Source organism: Porites lutea, chromosome 6 (genome assembly GCF_958299795.1).
Source record: "Porites lutea chromosome 6, jaPorLute2.1, whole genome shotgun sequence".
Classification (NCBI taxonomy): domain Eukaryota; kingdom Metazoa; phylum Cnidaria; class Anthozoa; order Scleractinia; family Poritidae; genus Porites; species Porites lutea.
Window position 1 is genome coordinate 30,141,808 of NC_133206.1, and position 16,218 is coordinate 30,158,025.

Here is a 16,218-nt window from a genome sequence, read left to right on the forward strand (position 1 = left end):
ATCTTTCCATTAATTAGTCTTGTCTAACCTGTGGAGGAGGAGGAGGCGGAGGCGGTTGTGCCTATTGTCAGCTATTTACCAGTAACCACTGAAGCCGAGAATATTTGATAGCCTTGAGTGTTACTCTTCCCTATAATTAGTCTTACCTACGTTTAAAAATCCATCTTCATTTGGCTTTTAAAACTAACTTACGGGACTCGCTCGAATTGAAACAAATACCTTTCAACGGTGATATTAACGGACAAACATTAACCACAAGGGACTGCAAAGGACCGCAAACGAATATGCCGAAGAACGTAGGATCTATAAAGACCTGATCAGCTAAAATAATAGTACGATCAGCATTGCAGTATTCTGCTTGCAGAATTTAATATGTCTATAATACCGATAATAACCAGAACAATCTAACGTCCTATGCCGGTGCTTTAGCGGTTGATCAGCGATCACTGTTATGAGACACAACAGCTACCTATAGCACCCACTTGGGCGGAGCAAAGCTCCACAAAAAGACCCAGTGGGGCGGGTTTTCCCTGTCACCCGTGTCGATTAGACAATAATAAATGTTAGCCTAGTTAACAAGTCAAGATCTGCCAATCACTTTCTTGCGTTTTCAATACAAAGCTTGTTCCCCGTTTAATTCGATTGGTTCGACCAGCTAAGGCTGTGTCACTAGGTGTCAGAGCTGACAGACTGGTAGCAGACTTGCAGCTTATGTCACACACGGGTAGATTTTTCTCCTGTATATATAGGAAGAAGACGATGAGGGAAGCCAAGCAGTGACTGAAGCCGAAGGTGAATAGACTTCGGACCATGAACTTGATCGACGCACTTGGTAAGAAGAGTAAAAACCGTGACTTAAGATATAAACGACTGTAAAACAAACTATAGTTGGTCTCTGCTGGTTCCCCAGCGTGTTTTTAAGGCGGCCTCGAAACTTAGACGTTCCCCAAGCATGAGCAAAATAGAACAATAATATATTTGGGGCTAATTTCGCGCGAACATCTTAAGTGTTCGAAATCGTCTAAAGAAATAACGTACGGTTTTACACAGGAAAGAGTAATTGTTTCTTTTTGCGATATTTCACCTGTCCTCACTAATTTTTTTTGTATTACTCTTAGCTCCGTACCGAATTTAGAGGTGTATTCGGAAAGAACCCGTGGCTGCCAGCCACAGGTAAGTACTTTACTGCCCAGGTTCTTGTGCTACCCTTGTGTTTTCATTTACGCTAGCTTTATATTGTAAAATGTAGGCACTGTGCAGGATCATACGATCTCCAGGTCACAACTAAGAAAATTAACTTAACTTCGTATGAGTATAAGTTTTCTACTGATAACAGTATTGGATGGACCTGTCAAATTACATGTATAAATCGTTCAAACATACATGCTTTGGCATGAAACATGCACCCCAAAACCCTTTCTTACCCGTCTTAATATGCTCAAAGCTAAAACAAAATATCAATGTAATTTTTTTACAGACACATACTCATTAACGCAGATAAATTTCCAACAATAATTTAAGGTGAGTACTATCTCCGTGTCATCATATACGTAAATCAAAACATCATGCCTGCTTGTTAAACGTTAAGTGTTAGAAACGTTTTTTCTTTAGTGTGTGTTTTTCTTCTTGACTCTGTTCACCATAACCAATATATAGGGTGAACTTAAAACAGCTTAGCCCGCTGGGTCCAGCGTTTGTCGTGTTGGTGAAAAAGGACAACCTTAAAAAAAAACGTGTGCGCCAAGCATCAAAGAAAAACCGAAAAAGGCAAGCACACAATATTACCGTTTTTAAACACACTAGGCAACAAACAGAAACAAATAGCTTCATGGATTTACAAGAAATGAAAATATGACATCAACTTATTTACGAGGTTGTTGCAAAAGCACTGCAGCACATAAAATGTTTCACTTTAAAACAAGATTAAATACGTGAGGCTATGGGACCTGAAACAACTATCAGAACAGAAGCGTTTCGGGTGTATAACCCTTACTCAGCGCGAGACAGTATCAGACTTCTCGGTCAGTCGTTGTTTGTTTTGGAATAAGCACTATTGTAGCTAAACGGATTTGAAAAATATTTGTGCTTTTACATTAAGCATGAGATTTATCCAACGATAACTTGGTTGGGATCACCGTGTAAATGTTCAGATCATACGAGTTTCGTTTCGTTTGGCCGTTTATTCGTAGTTGGACTTTTTCAAAACTGAGCGCAAACGAACGGCGTGATTGATTTAAATGTTCTTTAAACATAGCCAGTCTTAACGTCTTCTTGATGCTGGCTATGTTTTAAGAACATTTAAATCGACTGTTTAACTTCACTAGCCTGATGAATTTCTTCAAGAACGGCGCGATTTTTAGTCCAAGCGCCGTCTGTGATCAGTGATACTTCAAAAAACTGTTTTGGTACGTTGCTTCTTAAATAGAGTTTCACATTTTCCACCACAACTGAATTGTGCCTTCTCATCGTAAATATTGAACTTGTTTATCTGAGAAGGGCTTAAAAATTGCTTTCAATCTTTCCCACTTCACAGCACTAGTGCAATATCATCATGCCAATTGTTCAGTTATCTGATATTGATCCCTTTATCGGTACGGACAAATTTTCTGCTCTCCGTGGATGGCAAGGTCTAATCAATGTTCATACTCGACCAAAATTACTAAATTTTGTCAATGCTATCCCCTCCGCACTTTCTCTCCGGAACTTTGAGATTTCTATGCGATTCATTTTCTGCTGCTAACCATTCAACTGATCGATTTCAATGAAATAACTAAAGAATTGCCAAGTGCTACTCGCTAGTCATGTCCTATCGGTTCTGCAATAATTTAAGATTGAGTCTTGTTTAAACCAATTTTAAGGTCTTTTTTCCCTCTTTTTTTTTGGCAGATGGCCACATCAAAAGATTTTTACAATACGGTATGTGATACCAGGATACAGACGATGAGTTATAAAAGTGGTAAAGTTACGATAGAGTACAGAACTTCCATGAGACGCTGTTGACCATTATCATCATCATGATCATGATAGTCATTATTATTGTTATTTTCATTGCAATATTATTATTATTATTATTATTATTATTATTATTATTATTATTATTATTATTATTATATCTATTTATTTATTTTTTGTTCTAAAGGAAGCCGACAAGTCAGGATATTCTGATGACGATGACAAGAACCATAGGTAAGAAAAACAAATACATGGTTATGCAGTTAATCCTTCAAAAACCTACCAACTCCTTCTGGAGGACGAAGGTCAGAACTTCTGCCCTTTTAATTTTGGTGTGCATTTTCGTGTTTCCGACAGCTACGTTGAACTAAACCGCTTTTTAATCTCCTGGGACTTCTACAGCAGCTTTATGGTGTTTAAAGCGTCCAAAATTTCCACTCTTTCCGCTAATAACGTTCATTTAACGAAAAACATTTTCGCGAGGACAAGAAAGCACATTTCGCCATCTTATTCAATGGGGTTCGTATTTTTTTGAGCTCTTCACATTCAATGACTTCCTATGTCTTTTCATTAACTTTTACATGACCTTAGATTTAGCTCTCACTTTCCGAAATTTTCAAATACTTCATTGTTTTAGGGTACTTTTTCTTTTTAAAAGATACAAACTCTGGCGTCCACCAAATGCGTGCCGTTAGCGCGGTTTAATAACTCTCCTCTATCTTTCATTGTCCTTGCTTTGACATGTGCAATAACTAACCTACAAAACGTAGCTTTCCTTGACCGACAATTGAATTCTATAACTTTCCAGGTTTTCCATGACCCGTATGAACTGTGTTCAATTTCACAATCCCAGTGAGGCAAAAACGACTATATCCCTAATTTACACTATTGTGAAAGTGGTCTATTCTTACGACTATTTACTATACAATTTCATAAAATTTAATTACCCGTATTATGATGTCATTTAGTAGCGTCACTCAACCCGTGGACGGAGATCTTGCTAGCCAGGAGCAGTCCAGTGGGGCATACTCCCTCGAAACGGAGTCACATCGTCAACAGGTAGGCGGCTGGCTTCTGTCTTCCCCTTGTAATTATGATGGATCCCCAAATAACTGCATAAACAAAAATACATAAGCACTTGTTGGGAGAGGCCGATTATGATATGAATAATTATGCAGGGAGATAGAGGAGGGGCTTATCTGCCAAAACGGATTACACCCTCCTAGTTCTGGATAATTCTTCGTAACATACGAAAGCCTAATCTAATCATTGTTTTAATATTTATTCAAAATATTTCCAACTTTAACCTCCATCAGAATAAAGTTCCCTTCTTCATAACCTGCCTGATCGTCGAGTGTTCCTCGGCAGTTTCAGGTTATGAACTCGAGATATTTATTCTAGCAAACAGTCTTCAAGTAGCACTTGTCATCTGTTGCGTAATATTTTTGCTATTCATGCTATGTGGTCAGGCAGTAGTTCGGTTATTTCTTCTTTGTATATCGTGTGAATTCTTCCGCCATTTTCTCCAGCTCTGCCAAAACAGCCATGCCTTTTGCAGTTCTTTTTTCTGACTATATATCAGTACAATTGACGTCAGCATACATACACTGTTTACAGGTAACCATTACGACACCTGAAGGAGGACAATGAGGTTATCCCTATATTAAGATTTCTCCTTACAGATAACCCACCCACCCCAGGAAAGGTTAGCCGCACCACTGGTCTAAGTCCCCTGTTCTTTTCGAACCGTGGTGTGGGTTCTCACGCTCTCACGTCCCACAAGAACCAGCTAAGCCAATAGAGCCCTTCATAGATAGGACCATCCAGGGGAAAAATCTAGGGTACATAAGAGCGATTTTCAAGTAATATATCAAGCATGAGACGTACTGTTTCATCACCAGATGAAACACTGAGAAGAGAGTTGAAAATACGACGCGCAGCGGAGTATTTTTGACGAACTTTGAGTCGTTCCATCTGGTGATGAAACAACGTGTCGAATGCTTGACATTACTTGATATTACTCAAACAATTGATTTTAGAAGGAGAAATTAGGGATGCAAAAATGAGCAGTTTTTCATCTGATTTCCAAACACTCATTAAACATTAATTTCTTCTGTATTTTCTTCATGAATTATTAATGAGTTTTAGAAAGTTCATTCCTTTTACAGTTGACCAGCAAAACATATCGAGTCAATCCTTAGAAAACTGCTTTTACCTTTAGCGTTGCTTGACAAATCCCTAGTAGTTCTTTTTTCCCTTCAATTTCGACCCAGATTACTGCCTAGAAACATCATTCAACACTCCTTTCTTTTCTCAAACATATTGCAGCTTATGTCACACACGGGTAGATTTTTCTCCTGTATATACAGGAAAAAGACGATGAGGGAAGCCAAGCAGTGACTGAAGCCGAAGGTGAACAGACTTCGGACCATGAACTTGATCGACGCACTTGGTAAGAAGAGTAAAAACCGTGACTAAAATATAAAGGACTGTAAAACAAACTATAGTTGGTCTCTGCTGGTTCCCCAGCGTGTTTTAAAGGCGGTCTCTAATGATAGACGTTCCCCAAGCATGAGCAAAATAGAACAATAATATATTTGGGGCTAATTTCGCGCGAACATCTTGAGTGTTCTAAATCGTCTAAAGAAATAACGTACGGTTTTACACAGGAAAGAGTAATTGCTTCTTTTTACGATATTTCACCTGTCCTCACTAATTTTTTTTTTTATATTACTCTTAGTTCCGTACCGAATTTAGAGGTGTATTCGGAAAGAGCCCGTGGCTGCCAGCCACAGGTAAGTACTTTACTGCCCAGGTTCTTGTGCTACCCTTGGGTTTTCATTTACGCTAGCTTTATATTGTAAAATGTAGGCACTGTGTAGGATCATGCGATCTCCAGGTCACAACTAAGAAAATTAACTCAACTTCGTCGAAGTATACGTTTTCTACTGTTAACAGTATTGGATGGACCTGTCAAATTATAAATCGCTCAAACATACATGCTTTGGGATGAAACATGCACCCCCAAACCCTTTCTTACCCGCCTTAATATGCTCAAAGCTAAAACAAAATATCAATGTAATTTTTTTACAGACACATACTCATAAACGCAGATAAATTTCCACCAATAATTTAGGAGGGTAAAAACTACGCTAAACTTACCATCCCCTAATCGATAAATAAACTAAATTTTTCAAAAGCCATATAATGTATGACACATCCTAAGTACGTTTTCTCCGATTCTTGCTAACTTAGCAGTCCCTTTTTTTCACCTTAAACATGCGACGCCAAATACACTGGACACTTTAAAAGACAGGCCCTAGTAGTTCAAAAGATGGATAACGCCGAGCGACTGGATTTGTGTCTCTCCAGTGGATAACGCAATCATATCATATCCAATAAGCGCGAGTGGAATAATTGTTTTATGAAAAACACCCACAAAATATCGAGAATTCTTCCCGAATTTATTTGTAAACACAACCGATTTTCAAGTTGTTTTAAATTTTGAGCAGACGCGTACAGTTACCATATTTGGAGAGCATGGTATAATGGCTCATATACCATGATGGCTAAGCCAATCATAGCTCTAGAATTGCATTATCCAATGATTCAGTTTTTAATAATACCAATTATCCGCTGCATGGCGATTTATCCGGTTGATAGCCCTATCCAATGTTCGAACAACCGGGCGAAAGATTTTTGTTCAGACACAGCGCAAATATGATCCTTGCTTTTGCGTCATTCCCTAATAACGTACGTATTTAAGGAAGAGGGTTAGCTTTGTGCAACCTACAACACCCTGATGTTTAAAACTGCCCTGGTAGCTAAGGAGTGGGAGAAGTATACATAAAGAGAGGTACCAAAGCATTATCAAGCAAACACTAATTTACTGAAACATGGGGTATTTAGTAGCCTGCGCAACAGACGAAACTAACTCTTTGACTACTACTAGCCGGGGCTAGATTACGCGTGCAAGGCAGGCTGGTGTTTGACTATACTAATACTGTATTTTAGAAAAAATTTCAAGAGACGGCTTTAGGTTTAACTTAATTTTTATCATATCTTCTACAGGAAAACGAGGAGCCGCCTAACCCCGTGGCTGTGTTTATTTTTGCACTGTTTCTACTTTTATTAAATACTCTATTGTGAAAATAAATTTGTATAATTGTTGGCTTGGCTTTGTTTTTTATATTGATGGTGTAACATAACCCTTTTTGGCTGCACATAATATTTTGTAAAAAGGACAGTAATATCCACTTTTTGAACTCAAGTTTCAACTGATCCATTTCCTTCCTCGTCATGTGAAGCAACAGACGACATGAAACAGTTTTAATGCCTAAACGTAGTAGTAATGCCAACTCCTAGTTTCTTAACGTCGGAATCGTATTTAATTTCCTCCCTGCAGGGCCTCCGGTTAAAAATCGGGGAATCTCGAAACCCAGGACTGATCGATGTAATCGGCACCCAACCTGTCACGTAAGATAACTGTTCGACAACTGACTACCTTTCTGACACCCTTTAGTACGATTTCGCACTCTTCTTTACAATTTGAACGATTCATAAGCTTAACTGTGTCGACATAGACTACTAATGCAAAACAACAGCCTAATACGTACTTAGACGGTGACTTTTGGCGATGATTAGTGTCCCTAAAACTGACCCGCCTGGAGTCTCATAAATCGCAGTCTCGGCTGAACCTGACTCACTCTGAAAAAGTTAAAGTTATTGACGAAATTACACGCTATGACTGAATATTTAGGCATTCTGCACCTATACCAGATACCCGTATGCATTAGTAACTTACACCCGTAGCTTTGCTTTGACAACCTCCGTCACGCGCTTAAAACATGTTACACTTTAGGAAAAAATAGAGAGAAACCAAAATGACTTTGGTGAACACCCTGCAACTCTTTCATGAAATATGTAGTTTGTTCTAAAATAAGCCTTATATTCAGACCCAACGCGGGCTTGTATTACTGAACCTGTTCACATTTTCTGCGTTTATGTCTTCTGATTGAAGCGTTCGCCTTTGACCAGTCAAAACTGATAAAATCACTGAAAATAACCCATCAAGCGTTGAAAGGAATACAAGTAAAAATTTCAAAAGAAAAAGATGTTTGCACGTACTACCTGATTTGGAGTACGTACGTAATAACAATTTCATTTCGATTCGCACCTGTAAGCAGAAAGTACCAGAGAACATATATTCCAGTTGCTGAAATTCATGCCAAAAATAGGCGATCACTGAGACAAGCGATACTGGGATATCGCCCTATCGGCAAAATCCACCAGTGGGCAGAACCGTGGACCAATATTTGCCTGCACTTGGCAAACTTTCTTGACCTCTCGATTGTGTTGAGAACCGTGCTTAAAAAGACAGAAATGACCCCGGAAATTAATATGAAAGATTAAGATTACATACCAGAAACAGAAAGGGTAACGAATGCACTGTAATTTCGCCGAAGGAGTGTTAAACGCTCAAGAGGAAATGATGAGAATAAAACTGTAATAAGCCGACCTTCAGTTAATTGACGATGGGTAGAAAAAATAATAATAATAATAAAAAAATGTGATTTTGATTTTTACAGATTAGTTTGCGGCAGTGATTCTTTTTCTACATACCTGCATGGATAAAGCCGATAAGAATTTCCACACCACGATTCAATGATCAATTTTAAACCTTTCTTTGTTTGTTCGTTTTTGTTTTTCATGTGAAGACTAGGATGTCTGGAAGCGCATAAAACAAATATAATTGTCCTAACATTATACTGTTGGTAAGGAAGAGACTGAGACTGACACAGATGCTTAATTAATCAAAACAAATAACTGAAATCGCAACGTGACAGAAGCATCACAACCTAACGTTTGACCAAATATGGAAGTTATTTAATACCATAAAAACTGAAAAAACTAATCACATGAGAACATTTCGATTCAACCGATTTAACAGAGGACACTATTTTGCATTCCTTGATACTTTAGAAGAACAGACGAGTTTCCAGTGGGTTAACCCACAGAAAAATCTTACACCGTGCTTTTTACGTAAGCTTCATACAGCTTTTGCCACAAGAAGTGAGGGACTACCGACCACTCTAGTTGCGAACTTCCACATCGCCTAACAACGCAAAACATGACAACCATTTGTCTGATCCATACAACGGGAGACTTGGACTGTTAAGGAGCGCCAGGGAAGTCATTGCCTATACGAGAGCAGTTTGTGAAAAGTTTAAGAACTGAAAGGTAAAGGAAACTTTAATGGATATCCAGGAATCAAGAACTTAGATACCACTTTCTGCTATTGACAAACACATGATTACTATGCTGTAGATCATCGCCAGTCCTGCCTGTTGAGAAGCTCAATAACTGAGAGAAACATTGTTTTGATTTCATACTTAACATAATGATATAATTCTGTAGTGAGCCACAAGATACATGTATTGATTTTGACTTTTGTAAACTAAACTGCAGAGAATATTCTCTCTTTCAGATACGTGGATCGATTTCACGAGTGAACGCCCACCCATACTTGACCTAAAAGAACGAAATTGTCTTCGAAAATCAACCACAACCACGGTAAGATGTTTCTTGCGGTCATCGAACCACTCGTAAACAACTCAAAACAACAAAGATTAACATTAAACGGATACACGTACTCCTCAACTCCGGTTCAATACAACATGGGACGTCATGGTTTAACCGGCTGCTTCTTGCAGGGATGGACAACGTCAGTCGCGTCACGCAAGCCTCTTTCCGTAAGCAGCTTAGTATCTTTAATTGTAAACATGTTGTTCAAAACGAAGAGGCAAACTCGAACTGAACAAAAATGAAAAATAAATACACTGATGATAGTGCGCATGCGTACCAGGCTACGTAGCTCATGGAACAGAAACACTGAAGGCGCAAGACACTTGAAAGAATTGAACATCTGAAGTTTTTGGAGCGTTCCCTCTTGGAAATTAAGGAGGTTGTCTTCAAGAAAAGGTAAGTTCTGCCATTAGAAGACGCTACGTCGAAAATGTTAGTATTTACGAGCCCATATTTTGCAAACTGAAATGGCAGTTTCTCACGCTCATTCGTCCACATAAAAAGTAAACTAACCTGTCGTAATTTACCAAAAACTAATCTGTCATTTTATATCTGAACCGAACAGTTTAAATAATAGAGTAGGAGAGTAGCCCTAAGTATTTAGTTGACAACGCAAAACTATTGTCAATGACCGCTTTTTAACCACATGAGTAACGCTAAAATGTTATTGACCGCACCGCAGTGGTTTCTTCCTCGACGTAACGCCAACGAAACAGATACCGTTCCCTCAGTCCACCGTTAAAGACGTCCAAACTAAAATAATTTGTACTTTGAGTGTCTACAGCACTTGAAGTTCAAAGTGAATATCGACGAACTCAAAACTTTAATTCGCAAGTTGAACATAATTCCATCGCTGAAATATACAATCTCTTACCTTAAATCGAGGTGGCACTCGAATCTTTTCAAAGAGGAATATTTCTTTTCACTAACTTCAGTAGACTCATCATAACAGAAGTGTTTAGAAAGTATTGCTTTAGTAATAATCTTGATTCTTGACGTTTAAACAGATCACTATACAGACCAAAAATTTAACCTTATTCTTTGAGGCATAACAAATAAACAATGACTACAGTACGAGTATGTTTATAGGGACTTGCCAAGAATAAAAAGAAATTACATTTAATATGGGTTTAGCTGGCACCTGTAGTACACTAAACTGAACGGTATTTCAAAAACAATTTGTACTAAAATCGTAAGCTAAAATACTTCCGGAGATAAAATTTCCACGTGTAAACCAACCAACTATCGCGTCTTTTAAATTGCCATCAAACTTGTGTACTAAAATAAACAATCCAATACCATCAAAAATCATCCGGCTTGTACAACGAACAATACATAAGCCAGATATCATAATTGGAAAAGCGATGCTAATGTAGTTTCACTTAGTGGAGGCCAGGGGACCGGAAATTGATTAGTAAGGGATGTAGCTGTGTTTTTGCATCGAATAGCTAATCAAAAGGTCATAAAGACTTCTTCCGGATTTTGAAACCACAAATCCACGAATGTTTCATCTTTTAAGTACTTATCACATTTCTCCAATCAAGCCCTTTTAAACAAAATATTAAACACGCAAGTGACCTCTCAAATTCCACGTTAATACATACAATTTAGGCATAAAACTAAACACTGGTACTCTAAAGGAACTTACTTTTATCATGACTGAAATAATTAACCCTGTCGCTCTTTTATTGCCCACTTATGACTGAGTCACAGTTGTCCCATTGGGCGCCCTTATATTTACAAGTATTTCGTCACTAACTTAATCCTGACTGGTTAAAGGGGAACTGCTCATTCCAGCCGGTACCAGTTTCGTTGCGTCACTCTTACAGACAATGGTCTTTATGCATGCACAAGTGATGTCATTTTAGCAGACAAAAGTTTTGTAAATGCAAAAAGTGCCGTCATAGGTTTCGTCAAGAGAACATGTGTTTTCGTACGACACCACTTAGCGAGCTGCAAACAGTTAGAGCAGCAATTTTAGAACTTTGAAGATTCAAAAAGTATTTTACAAAACCTCAGGGCTTTCTCATTTACGCTTCACAGGTAAATGTCTAAGAATGGTCTGGAAATCTGTCTCAAGGGCATGCTTTAGAACGTTACGATATTCAGTTGATATTCATTGTTTGCTTCCTGTATGCGTTATGGCTAACATATGTGTCTGCAGAATAAAACTATTATTGGATTCGGTTTCCGCCTGATAGCGAGAATTATAAAGGTTTCGTCTTGTGTCATTCCCCTCAACCTTCGGCTTCATTAGATAATACAATCTCGGCCTCGATAACTCACACTATCATGCTCAACCTCATCCAATAATTGTAGCATTTGTTTTTTTTAGTTCAGATGGCTTCAGCTGGAAAAGAGGTAAAAACCTTCAACTTGATTACAGATATAGCTTTTTTTCGCATGTGACTGAAGGGGAGGGAGTCACTAATTGCTACTGTCCAAGACGCTATGTCATGTAAGAACTTGCATTACGTTCTCAAAGTACTCTTTACACTATAACAAATGGTCTGTATCAATTAGAGAAAGCAATATCTAATTTCAAAAGCTTTCCATGACTTGAAACTCCAACATTCTTCCTGTTAATGACACATTTTTTTACACGTATATTCAGGATTCCCCTAGCAATAAAAATTCATCAGCTCGTATTCCTCCACCGCATAAAAAATTACACGCGTTTTTCAGGAGTGGCAAGAACAAGAATTAGAAACCTTGCATAAATCTAACTCGAAATGTTGTTATCAACTAAGAGCATCTTGTTGTTATTGTTATTAACACTATGAGAATGGTCGAACAATTTTACGCAAATTCGAACGGTACTGTGTATTTTACAACATAAATTGTTGTAAATATTTCCTCTATCTCATCATTGTAATATTTTTTTTTTCAGTATTTTCCTAGGCCTGGATACACCCTGAGCGGGAAGAAAATAGAGCAGTGTACTCAGCCAAGCGGTATTCACTGGCCAATTGTGTAAGTAACAAACTGAATAACTGTAAATAAAACAAAACAAAACAAAAAGAGCTTTGATAACAGATAGCGGATAATCAGCCCTTTTCAGCGGTGAGCAAAGGAAAGTGTGTGCTCTCTTGTCAAAAACAACGGAAAAAAATAATTCAACAACCCCTACTTGAAAATCGTTTTATAGCTTCTTTAAGCACAGTTTAAAGTAAAGCTACAAACGAAGACCATCTAATTCAGCTATTTTCAAGCTCTTTTATAGTATTTACTTTCCCCATCTCATTCACTTCGGAAGAAAACATTCAGAATTAAAGAGTTACTGAGTCTTTTTACTAAGTAAATTAAATCTAGTATTTTTATCGCCTTTTACAGAGTTCCAGCATCACGGCTTATTGTACCAGGAATTCTTCAGGTTAGTTTCTATATGAACGTGAGGGACTGTCGAAAAGATAAATGCTTTTTGAAATAAAATGAGACTTGGTAGACCAGGGGCGCTTTCCATTTAGACAAAATTTCCCGTTAGACGGGGCGGTTTAATTGCAAATTGAACGCGCAGTTCGATCGGAAATTTTTTCGGAATAAACGGGCGACCTTCCGAGGTATTCTACTTTTTCCGTTCCAACCGGTTGGAACAGAAATTTCTGATCCATTTGCGCAATTCTGTTTCGGCCGGCGGCTGGCGCGTGGAATTTTTCCCGCCATTTCCAATGTTTGCCGGTGAGGGTTGTTCACGGGCAGTCGCAGTTTTTCTTTTCATTTCTTATCGTATTGTTTAAAATGTCATCTGCATCTGTAGACTCAAGGTAGTTTTGAACTCTGTTTATATCTCTTCTAACAAAAAAGCAACAAACTGCTGCTATGGCCACAAAGTCAAAATTATTTAGCTTTTGGACAAAGTTTCATTTTCTTCGTCGAAATTGTAGCAAAGTACCGGGCAGTGCTACAACGTCCATTTTGTTGGATTTTTGGTTCACACGAGCAATAGAGAGAGCCTTTCCCTTTGACCCGGGATGTTTCCGGAATTTCCAACAGGCAATTTTGCCTAAATGGAAAGCGCCCCAGGTATTAGAAGAATGGTTTGATAAACTCTGTGCATAAAACTTTTCACAGTCAAAGAGAAATCTGCACCGAAACTTAAAAAGGTTTTAACTGATTGAAAAAGGGATCTAAGACGAGAAAATTGCCTCAGAGCCCAAGCTGAGTATGGGACGCATACCAAGACAGGTCTGTTGATAGGTAGCCGGAGATTAGTAACCCCTTCATCCCTAGAGTCGATTATGGAGACATACAAGGTGGGTTCTAACTCACAGGGTTTTCATTATTTTTAAAATAGAAGGGCTTCTAGGGTCCAATACGTAGAGGGAAAAGTTAGAATTTTAGTTCGAGAGTCGGTTATTCGCCTAGAAGCGGGTAATATGCTTAGAGTACACTGCTGCCGGTAACTGGGTTCCAGCTTCTGGTAAATTCCCTGAGACTTATGTGTCTGTGGACAAAAACCTATTAACAGTGCTTAAACACCGTACTGGACTCTAAAAAAGGAATTTGCTGTTTATCTCGATTGGAACAATTTATCTGAATTGTACGTCCTCGCGGACGTATCCTTTTAAACTAAAAAGGGCCATACGTATCACATACCCAAACCCTCTTCGTAGTAGTGATTTTCCATTTTTTTATTATTATTTTCATTACTTTTAAGTTTCAGTATCGCTTTTCCGACAAAGGACTTCCAGTCCAGCAATGCACTGAAACAATTTGAAACATTTTCCTTTGGGTAAGTACAGAGGAAACGCCAAACTTTATATGTTCACAATTAACCATAACGTAAATACAGAAACCCAACCTTTACCTAGCGTAATAAGAAAAGGATCATTCAAATATTTAGAATAATTCAATTATTTATTAACCTAAACATGACACAAAAGAGCATGTATTTTAAAGCATTACTTGTTTTGTGTATCAAGTGTCATTAAATTAACCAAATGTTCTTAAACCTCTCTATCGTTTGTAAATAAAAGTTAACAACTGCATCGCAATGGATGGGAGATAGGTGCATGGGATGTCTGAGGACCTTCTGCCCCCAGAAAGAAAACCGCTCCCATGGCTGGCAATCATGAGCCCCCACACCATACCGAGTCGTTCAGGCACCCGTCACACTGTGTTTACAATGGAAAATAAGGGAATGGGAAGGGAGGGGCATAAATGTACACGAAAAACGCACTCCACAGAAAAAAGCCGCCAACCTTCAACACACTGAACTGAATGAGCTTTGAGGCTAACACCGAGAGTGCTCAGAGCATGTGCCGAACTCTGCTGCCGCTGACCACAATGGGCATATCGGCTGCGCAAATTTCCCTTTCATAAACGGTTGCTGCTACTTCTAACACTAAAATATTTTTGACCTGTTATTGAGAGTGTTTCTATTAAAAAAAAAAGAAGATAGCAACCCAGGGTCGAACACGGACCTTTTGTATCCTATTCTCTCTCCCTTATCACTACACTACCACACCGACCAGCCAAAATTCCCAAAAAGGTATTTACACAAACTAGCAAACTGTCTTTCTTAACTGATGCATCAATAACAGGCGACCCTCGCCCTATCCAAAACTTTTAACGTAAATTCAACTTGGACTTCAACGTCGTTCTTTCTAAGACTATTGAAAAACGTATTATTTGCCTTATTGTAACTTAATCCAGGGAATATACTACATCTATCATGACTAAAGACTTGGTTACCAGTGGTGGCATCGACCGTTAAAAATGGCAACAACCGTTTATGAAAGGGAAATAGGCATCGGCTACTCTTTATTGTCAACTAAGTGGAATTGCATTTAACGGCATTAAACAGGCGCACGAGGTATAGCAGTTCCGATTCAAAATTTAATTTTGTAAACCTTTAGTAAGAATGCTTTTTTTTCTGTATTCAACAGATGGAAGCGAGACGAAACAAAGACGAAACGTTGGCTTAATTTCTAATCTTATCGCTCTCCTAGAAACTCTTTAAAATTCATAAATCCAGGTATAACGAGCAAGTACTGATTCTAAATTTTACTTTCATAAAAAGGATATGAAAAAAAAAACAGTTGAATTATTTATCTAAGGTAAAAAATAATCCACAAAGACGGTTGAGTTATTTATTTGAGTTGAGCGAGGAAAGCATTGTAATATATTTACTCGTTCTTAAGTTGTTGTTTGTTTCAAATGAAAGAATAAAGAACTGACAGGCCAATTTGAATTTGTTTCTTGTGTTTTTCACACCCTGCAAGAAACGCTTGGGCCTCTTTACTCACGTTAACGTCGGCCATGTTAATTTCTTGGAGCAAAAGAATGTGTCCCCAAAAGAAGAGTTCACCTCCTAAAAGGATGACTTGGAATACCATGCTCTATAAACAACGGTTTCGCAAGCTAACATATTTCGTCGCAATAAGAAATAGTACCGTTTTGTCCATGACGGAGATAGGTGTTTTAAAGCATGGTTTCCATATAATCGTCCAGGTCATCTCAATCGCTCGACTCCTCTCAAAATGTGTTCAGAGGATCCAGCCAATCTTATAGGAACACCTTTAATGCGACGCAAGGCGATCCAGACGACTGCGGCGATCGCAATAGCCTAGATAGAGCTGAAGTCCAGATATATGCTGACTCTGTAGGCTGGTTACTATATAATCGTCTAGATTGTCTTGATCGACCGAGCCCCCTGAAAATGTGTTCAGGCAACGGACA

The 16,218-nt window shown here is 38.4% G+C and overlaps 3 long non-coding RNA genes across 3 annotated transcripts; all 3 read left to right on the top strand.

Annotated features, from left to right (window-relative positions):
* The first annotated feature begins 716 nt into the window (after positions 1-716).
* Positions 717-1,524, top strand: LOC140941523 (uncharacterized). Its single transcript, XR_012166473.1, has 3 exons — positions 717-832; positions 1,119-1,173; positions 1,478-1,524. It is a non-coding gene; the product is annotated as an uncharacterized lncRNA (long non-coding RNA).
* A 1,610-nt stretch (positions 1,525-3,134) lies between these two features.
* On the top strand, positions 3,135-7,112 carry LOC140940239 (uncharacterized). The gene is made up of 5 exons (XR_012166321.1): positions 3,135-3,186; positions 3,921-4,011; positions 5,322-5,404; positions 5,693-5,747; positions 7,024-7,112. It is a non-coding gene; the product is annotated as an uncharacterized lncRNA (long non-coding RNA).
* A 2,335-nt stretch (positions 7,113-9,447) lies between these two features.
* Positions 9,448-15,718, top strand: LOC140941129 (uncharacterized). Its single transcript, XR_012166424.1, has 6 exons — positions 9,448-9,933; positions 11,873-11,898; positions 12,428-12,510; positions 12,871-12,910; positions 14,195-14,269; positions 15,426-15,718. It is a non-coding gene; the product is annotated as an uncharacterized lncRNA (long non-coding RNA).
* Positions 15,719-16,218: the final 500 nt, after the last annotated feature.